Here is a 9776-nt window from a genome sequence, read left to right as displayed (position 1 = left end):
GATGTAATGTGTATTTCCTAACCCTCTCTGCAAGCTACAGGAACAAAGCAGAAAATGCTTTAGGAGCAGATGTTGGATTAAAAGAAACAGTTCAAACAAATCTCAGCTTATGTGCCACCAATTAGCCTTTGAGGGCCCCCTTCATTTTTAGGTTGGTTCTTGTCTTTTCTTTCCTGATCAGTCAAGAATCCAGTTATTTATTGAGTACCTTGGAATACAATGATGAATGGCAGACCAGTTTCCTCACAGAGCTTCAAACTAACAGGAGATTCAGACAATTAAACCAGCAACTCAACACTTTGTGAGAATTTAGGGATCAGGGAAATCTTCCTGGAGGAAGTTAGACTTAATGTGAAACTTGAAATTTAGATGAGTAGGAATCAACTAATCAGTGGAGTGGGGAAGAGAGGAAGATTACAGGCCAAAGAACAGCATATGCAGATGCATGGAAGGAAGAGAGAACCAGGAACCTGGGAATTTAAAGCAGTTCAGTAGTGCTGAAAATTGAAGCCAGAAATGGCTAGAGAGGAGATAATGGTATGAAATTTAAATTTACCTTGTTAAGGAATTTGGACTTTATCCTGAGGTTAATGGGAAGACAAGTGTTTATACAGAGGAGTGACATTTTGAAAGAGTACTCTATAATGTGGAGAACAGAAGGGGCAGGATAGAAAGTCCCCCACCTGATTTTGTAAAAAAGTTTTATTGGAACACAACCAAACCCATTCATTTTTACTGTCTATAGCTGCTTCCAGGCCTTCAGTGCAGAGTAGAGTAACTGCCTATCTGGCCCTTTAAGAAAATGTCTGCTGGGGCTCCTGGGTGGCTCAGTCAAGTGTCCCCCTCTTGATTTTGGCTCATGTCATGATCTTGGGGTCCTGGGATTGAGCCCCGAGTTGGGCTCTGTGCTGAGCGAGGAACCTGCTGGACATTCTCTCTCTCTTCCTCCCCGCCCTGCTTGTTCTATTTAAATAAATTAATTAATTAAGTTAAAAAAAAATGCTGATCTCAAGGAGACTGTTGCAGTAACTGGGTAAGACAGTGGTGGCCACCTTTGAGGAAGGCAGTAGGTGTGTTGGAAAGGCAGACCTATGGAGTTGGTACCAAATCATCAATGACACTGAAGAAATCATGACCAGCTGAGATAATCTGTTTTGCTTTTTAACTAGTTAAGATTGGTTCAAGCCCCTATTACACAACTTTTAAATAAAGTACAGTACCTGCTGATATGTTCTGCCAATTTCCCAGATATCTGTGATTTTAGCATTACCTTGGGCCTTGCTCCTACTGATGGGTTCAGTTATGGTTGTGTCGTTGTTCTGGATGTGCTGTCTCATTCTGCTCCTTTTGTCTTCTAGCCGTGGCACTTGGCTCCATGATTTCTTCACTTACCTCTCCCCGCCCAACCTTCTCACATCGTCTATGTGTTTGTGGGGAGGCGTGGGGGCTTGGGGATTATGGAAGGCTTACTAAAGATTTGGAAGACACGAGGGGAGTCAAAGAAATGCAAGTACGGTAGAGCATTATACATTTTTAAAGGTATTTTAGGTATACAGTGAAGTTCCTCTGTCTTTTTTCTCTTTCTCTTCTCTTCTCTAGCCATTTCTTCCATACCCCCAGCTGAATTTCTGAAGTAGAACATTTTGTTTTTTATGATCCTGTCTCTTGCTAACCTCATTCCTCAATCATACCATCTACTCACAAGGACTCCTGAAGGTGTTTTCCTCTGAAAAGAATTCTAGCACCAGCTGTTGAGAAAATTGGTTTAACTTCCCTATAGGAGCAAGGTATCTTCGAACCAGGGTACTGAGAATAGGTTTGGATCAAACAGGTGTAGTCTGACGTGTCCAGCTGGAGTAGCCAGGAAAGGAAGTAGTCCAAGATTGGGGAGGAGGGCAGGTAACCAGGTAGGGAAACCAAGATCATTTCTACAAGAGTAGCGTAAATAACAGACGTTAAGGGAGGGTGAGGCTGTAAATAAGAGAGGAGGCCAGGCATCATCCAAAATAACTATATTGTAGACTGATGACTCCTTGTGAAAAAAGATTGTGTCTTAACTATTTTTAGATATGTACCACTTAATACAGTGTTAGACACACACGGTAGGGACACAAGAAACGTTTGATAAACTGAACCCTTAACCTCACGCCATTCCTGAAATCTGATTCTTTTTGTGCTCCTGGGACTTTGCTGTCTAAATCAGTCTACTGTGTCTGAACGGATCAATCTACTATGTCTGAACAAATCAAACAACCTAGGTAAAAGAGTATGTATTTAACATGTTCTTCCTTCAAAAAGACCTAAACTAGGTCTCATTATATTTGCATCACAACAAAAGTAGAAATAAACAACTGTTAATACTACCACCATCATTTATTGAATGCCTATTAGATCTGGAGTACATTAGCAGGTGCTTACCTACCTTCTTTCATTTAAGCCTCGTGGTGACCCTGTTATTATATTCATTTTACAGATGAGGAGACTCTGGCTCAAAGAGGTTCTCTTTCCTGAGGTTATGATAAGTGGCAGGTTGTTGGAGTTCAAAACTCTTGATCTCAATAATACTAATCTTTGCTGTCTCATAACTGTTTGCCTTGCCTCCAGTTTCTAAACCTTTGATCTCATTCCTTTGCTTAAAATCTGTCATAGTTTTTTCATAACTTCCTGAGCAGGGTCTGCCAAAGTTAGTATGCTATAATTTCTTTCTCACAGTCCCTGCCTAGTTTAGCGGCTTTACTATTTAATTTAATTTAATTAATTTATTTATTTATTTGAGAGAGAATGAGTGAGAGAGCACAAGCAGGGGGAACAGCAGAGGGAGAGGGAGAAGCAGACTCCTCACTGAGCAGGGAGCCCGATGCGGGGCTCGATCTCAGGACCCTGAGATCATGAGCTGAGCTGAAGGCAGCCACTTAACTGACTAAACCACCCAGGCACCCCCAGTGGCTTTATCTTTGTTTCCATAAATGCATATTGAGTTCCAAACATCTCTGGTTCCTGGAGCCATGCTAAGCTCCTCCATACTTCCAGGGTTTTGTGTGTTCTCCCTCTTTCTGGAGTATTTTTCCTTCCCATCTGCCTGTCCTTTAAAACCAGGGACCCAATTTCTAATCAGTTTCTCTAGGAGATCTCATCATCTCTCTAGGTTTGATTCTTCATTAGTAAATTGAGGTGATACTTCCCACACTTTGGAACGAGGTTATCTGGCAATAATTATGGCTTTGCCACTCACTGGCTATGTCATCTTAGGGAAGTTACTTGGTTTCTCTAAGCCTCAGGATTTTTTTCTTCATAAAATAAGATAATGATGGTTATTTAAAACAGCACCTGACACATTGAGCAAGTACTCAATTAGAGTGAGCTATTATTGTATGGCTCTTATGTGAGTTAAATAAGGTTAACATATGTAATGATCTAGCACAATATTTGTTAGCACACTGTGCTTAGTGATTTCCTGCTCATCCTTCAAGATTCAGCTTACATTCCCCTTGATAATGCTTTTCTGTAAGCATTCTGTACCTTCCACACATGGTTAGCCATGTTGTCAATTGTGCTCACATAACTTTTATTTTCACTTACTGTATCCCATGTAATTATTATTATTATTTTTTTAATTTTTTATTTATTTGCGAGAGAGAGAGAATGAGAGACAAAGAGCATGAGGGGGAGGAGGGTCAGAAGCAGACTCCCTGCCGAGCAGGGAGCCCGATGCGGGACTCGATCCCGGGACTCCAGGATCATGACCTGAGCCGAAGGCAGTCGCTTAACCGACTGAGCCACCCAGGCGCCCCAAGAACAAGGTTCTTGACTAGCACTTTGGTTTGTTAGTTTGGTTGGTTGGTTGGTTGTTGACTGGAAGTGTGGTGATTTTTTTAGCAATGAATATTATTGTTTAATTAGTCATAGAAGCTAATATTAAGTTACTAAGGTCCTAAAGGAATGGTGTTGAATATGGGACTGTTTTTATACTTTCTTTAACAACTTTAACACATTTATTGCTATGATTTTTTTTTAAAGATTTTATTTATTTATTTGAGAGCGAGAGAATGAGAGACAGAGAGCATGAGAGGGAGGAGGGTCAGAGGGAGAAGCAGACTCCCCGCCGAGCAGGGAGCCCGAGGCGGGACTCGATCCCGGGACTCCAGGATCATGACCTGAGCCGAAGGCAGTCGCTTAACCAACTGAGTCACCCAGGCGCCCTATCCCATGTAATTATTGACCTAGGTTCTCATCTCCTTGGCTGGCCTGGACTCCTTGATGACAGAGACTATTTTATTATCCACCCAAACCTAGCACGAATAGGTATTTTATGCACATTGGTTGATTGATTGAATGAATACATGTATTAGGAAACAAGAAAGGGTCCCCAAAAGCTTCTAGCTAGTGATAACACTACCCTGGTACTACTAGTACTACTATGTCATGTTTATCGAGTATCATGTAGTCAACATTGTCCTGAGGGCTTGGTGCTCCTTAACTCACTTCTCACAAGAGCAGTATTAGGTAAGTATTATCGCATTAAGATTTTTTTTTTAATTATGAAATCTTATTTTAAGAAAAAGTAACTGAGGCTCAGGGAAGTTAAGTAACATACTCAAAGTCACACAGCTAGCAAGAGGTATAGAAAAAAATCTTATGTCTCCGTAGAAAACTCTGCATTGCCTAAAGGACATCTTCTAGGTCATCTGACTCTTTGCATTGTCTTTGAGCTATTGCACATCCTTCTGGATTATCTTATGGTAGCCTTTCATCAGGTCTGAACCATTTTACAACCCTGTATGAATGCGTTTCTTTCAGATTCTCTTCTGAACAGGTTACGACATCTGCCTGGTTACCTCATTGAATGAGTTAAGTAAAATCTTTAACTTTTTTTTTTCTTTTCTATCTGTATCAGAGTCATGGTTTTATTAGCTTTTTCTGAGAATTATCTTTTAACAGAGACATAACTGGAATGCAACTTCCAGTCTGACTGACTTCAAGGCCCATTTCTGCAGTTTCAAGGTCTCCGGCTTCATTGCGCACTCTCCTGGGGCACTTGCTTTCAGGTCGCAGGGTTCTTAGTGCTCCCTTCTGAAACTCTGATTTGGGAGGGTTTTTGTTTTGTTTTTGTTTTTTAACAAGACTCCAGTTATTCTGTTTCAGGTGGTTTGAAAATACTGCTTTGAACAACTTTTTTAGTAGAAGAAATAAAATACTTGTACAAAGCAAATCGTAAACTAAGTTTTAAAGAAGGAGAGAAGAGGAAGAAAGAAATTCTGTCTGGAGGAATCTGTAAGTTTTATGAAGAAAGTGGGTCTTAAAACTAGGAATACTTTTGACAGGGAAAGAGGGGAAGAAAAGACATTCTATGTGTTGGAAGCAGCATGGGCAAAAGCGAGGAGTCAGGAAAATGCACAGCATGTTTGGGGAATGGCTAGTGGCTGGATTTAGCTAGACTGAGCAAAGAATGTGAGAGGGAGAATATGAACCATGAGACTGGAAAGATAGGTTTGAGCTAGAATGGAAGACTTCCATGCCATTCATTTATTTGATAGGCAATAAAGAATAATAGAAAGCTTTGACCAAAAGTGAAAGAATAAGAAAATAATCAATGGCAAGTTAGGAGAATCCCGAAGAAGCATGAGATTGGAGAGACAGAGGCAATCTCTGAATGCCAAGGAAAGGAAAGATGTGCGATCACAAGCATTTGAAGTCTCTTCCCTAACTAATGAATATTTATTGAGGCTCTGTTGTGTGTGAAACATGTGGTACTAAGCACTGGGAGAACATGGGAAGAGAAGTTATTATCCTGGTATACGAAGGCTCAAAGAGGAAAGATGCCAGAGAGACATCAGAGATTGTCTGGGAAGGTATATAGGCCTAAACTTGGGGAGTGAAAGAGGAAGGGTAGAGGAGGTAAATATATGGAAGATCTTTAGCAAGTAGAATTGATAGAATTTGATGTCTACATGGTTACAGAGGACTAAGCAAGTGGGAAGAATCTAGGAAAATGGAGGTTTCTTGGGCTTGGTGATTAGAGGCATGATGACTCTGAGAAAAGTGAGAAAAAAGAGTATGGGGAGGAAGGGGGATGATGAGTTCTATTTTATTGTATTTGATGAACCTGGAACACATGGTAGGATATTGGTAATAAAAATCTGGAGCTCAAGAAAGAGAGTGTTAGACAGATATTGTGTAAGTTGAGTTGATAGTAGATGCATGTCAGTGTTTGGGAGAATAGAAAGGACAGAGATAAGGCAAAGCTGAGATAGGGTCCAAATTGGAGGAGGTCACTGCAAGGAGCAGGTGGAAGTGAACTGAGCAAAGTTAATTGCAGACCTTAGAGCTCAGAACTAAAGCAGAAAAGCCCATGTATTGTTGGGTGCGAGGAATCATCAAAACTTAGAGATGAGAGGTCAAGGGCTAGGAGAATACAAGAGCTTATTGAGAAATGAGAGCAAAGGAAGGGGATCAAGTTGAAGAATGTGTTTCCCAGGACTTATTTTAGGGATAGTGCTGCATTTGTTTGGAAGAGCTACTTTAGGCAAGCAGTGAAACTCCAAGGAGTTTAAGCAACAGAAGATACTCCTTCAATTCCCATGTAGGGAAGAAGAGAGAGAACACAGAGCTGGTGGGCCAATCTACGCCCCAGGAACTCCTTAATTTTAGGTAAAGTTGGGGAGAGGGAATTCATGAACTTCTTGGAGATAATTTTCTATGGAAACTAGTGGAAGGGCTGAGTTCTGGGTTCAGGATGATGAAGTGATGACAGGATGTCAGTGAGTTAACGCTTTGTATTTTTATATTGATTTCCAAATTCAAAGAATGATTAGTTTTCTTGTTATAATGGTCATTACACACTGAAGACGGGCAGATCTACAAGACAAAACAACAAAACCCACATCTACATTGTTTAGGAGACAAGTGGTTTTGAACTTTAGCTCTGTTTGTCCCCTCCACCTTCCAAATCAATATGACAAATGTTGAATGTAAACAGTTGGTGTTTTTAACTGTTGATTATAGTTACTTATTGCTCAAGAATTTCTTGTATAACTAGCAATCATAATTTATGCAATTATTTTATTTATTTTTTAAAGATTTTATTTATTTACTTGACAGAGAGAGACACAGTGAGAGAGGGAACACAAGCAGGGGGAGTGGGAAAGGGAGAAGCAAGCTTCCCACGAAGCAGGGAGACCGATGATAGGCTCAATCCCAGGCTTAACGATTGAGCCACCCAGACACCCCAAATAAAATCTTTAAAAAAAATGAAATAAAGTAAAAACCTGCATCAAAGAATGAGAGGGGGCGCCTGGGTGGCTCAGTCATTAAGAGTCTGCCTTCTGCTCAGGTCAGGATCCCAGCGTCCTGGGATTGAGCCCGTCATCAGGCTCCCTGCTTCGCGGGAAGCTTGCTTCTCCCTTTCCCACTCCCCCTGCTTGTGTTCCCTCTCTCGCTGTGTCTCTCTCTGTCAAACAAATAAATAAAAAATCTTAAAAAAAAAAAAAAAAGAATGAGAGAAAGGAAGGAAAGAGAGAAGGAAGAAGAGAGGGACAGGAAGAGGGGAGGAAGGGAATGAGGGAGAAAGTTGTTTAAGCAACTGCAATTTGCTGGCACAACTAAATATCCCTGTAGATATGAGCATGCTTTCCTCCTAACAGATGCTACTCTTGTGAATCCAAACCCCCACAACTGTGTAAGCATGACTGAGCCGCCCAGGCGCCCCTACACAATTGTTTTAAAAGTCTCCCGTGATGCTCTTTCAGTGTGTGTTCTTTGTTGAAAGAATTGATAATTTGGGTTAAGACAGAGTGAATTGAAATTGAATTCCTCTCACCTCTACATTGATACATCGGGGGACTACTTTCTCCTTCTGTACCAGTAGAATACTGTGTGCATAAAACTGTTTTAAAAGCCAAATCCTGATAGTTTTTAAAATGCCATGTGGTACAGGACTTCCTTTGCAAACCAGAGGTCAGTTCCTCTGTAGGAGCTCTAAAAGGAAAGGCAAAGTAGTTCTTTAAATAACTTGATTGCCTTTTATTACCTTTGGGTAATTGCTCAGGATAAAAAATGAGGGGAAGTATGTCATTCCTTTGCTCTTTCCCTCTGTAGATATAGATGATCAATTACGACTCTCCCTGAGCTTTAGAACTTTGAATTCTGAAAGGACTTCCTTAGCAAGCTGAGGAACGTGGGGAAGATAGGTGAGGGAGGAGAATATATGCAGAGCCCGCCACCTTTGCAGGGTGCGGTGTCAGGTGCAAAGACGCACAAGACAGACACTCTGTCTCCAAGCAACTGAAAATCCAGGTATCTTTAGTGAGTGAACTCCCAAAACACAGTTGTGAGACTCTCACTTGTGCTCTGGACTCTGATGGACCATAATGTTGCCTTTTCTTTTGGTGCTGGGCTTTGATAATGAGGCACTTGTCCAGAACTCTGCTGGACTTTGGATGAACATATGGTCTTATTTATTTCTGAATTCAGACAATATTTATTATTTTCTCACTGATGATAGTAATAGAGGTCAACGAGAAGTTACAGGAACGAGGCCGGAGCAGGGGAGCCTAGCGCAGTGATGGTTGCTACGATGCGGGCGGTGAGTGCTTCTGTGGGGCAGGAAGGGAGTCAGAGGTGACTCTGTTGTTGGCGGGTCATGCAGGGACCTTGCAGGGACGTGGAGAGAGCCACTGCACGTAGTAGTCCATCTGTAAACTGGTCATTGCCAAGCGTCCAAATTCTGAAGACTTCAGCTTATATCTAAATGTTTAGGGGGAAAAGCGACCTTCCTATTTACATCAAAAGAAATAACTGCTATGCTAAAAAAAATTTGGACATTTCAATTTGGTGTATATAGTATTTTTGCAAAATGCTTGATTTATATTTTAGGGGGAGAATTCAGTGATTAAGTTAAACATCCTGATGGTCTTTTCATTATTGATATCATAGTTTCTAATATGTTATATATAATTAGTACTAATAGTTAACATTTTCCTTACCCCACAATCCAATTCTTCCTACTTTTTGGTTCTTAGACATTATGTTAGCATTTGGGGAAGCTCCACATGTTGTTGTGAAACATATTTGACAAAGTTTGAAGACATTTAATTGTAACAGTCTTTCAAACATTATTTTTTACCTTGTATTTTCTACCAATGAGAATTTTAAAATCTGGGACTAGAACCATTCCTTTCCTTGTGGAAAATACATTTCCACAAGATGATTTCTTTTTAATTAAAACTAGATTGCCTTCTTTTTAAAATAAAAAAAAATTCTTAGTATATTGTAAAGTATAACAAAAGTATTTGGAAAAGAGATGGTAATTTTTTAAAACTTCCTTGCTGGAGGGCAAAAATGTGTTGTTTTTACCAAAAGGCAAAGAATACAGACCTCAAGATTAAGTGGGAGATCTGAATGCAGCATATACATTTTCTTGATGCTTTTTTTTTTTTTTAAAGATTTTATTTATTTGAGAGCGAGAATGAGAGACAGCATGAGAGGGAGGAGGTTCAGAGGGAGAAGCAGACCCCCTGCTGAGCAGGGAGCCCGATGCGGGACTCGATCCTGGGACTCCAGGATCATGACCTGAGCCGAAGGCAGTTGCTTAACCAACTGAGCCACCCAGGCGCCCTTCTTGATGCTTTTAACTTTGTATATGGAGGGTCTAAAAACAGGAACTTAAGTTAGTGATGAACATGATTTAGGTGTATGGGAGTGGATTGATTATAGTAATACTATATTGTGTGAACAATCGTTATAATGACATGAAGAGACCAATTTGATTGGGACATAAT

This window comes from Mirounga leonina, unplaced genomic scaffold, assembly GCF_011800145.1.
Source record: "Mirounga leonina isolate KUSES-001 unplaced genomic scaffold, KU_Mleo_1.0 Mir_173, whole genome shotgun sequence".
Classification (NCBI taxonomy): domain Eukaryota; kingdom Metazoa; phylum Chordata; class Mammalia; order Carnivora; family Phocidae; genus Mirounga; species Mirounga leonina.
The sequence above is the reverse complement of the archived record's forward strand: the minus strand, read 5'-3'. Positions refer to the sequence as shown.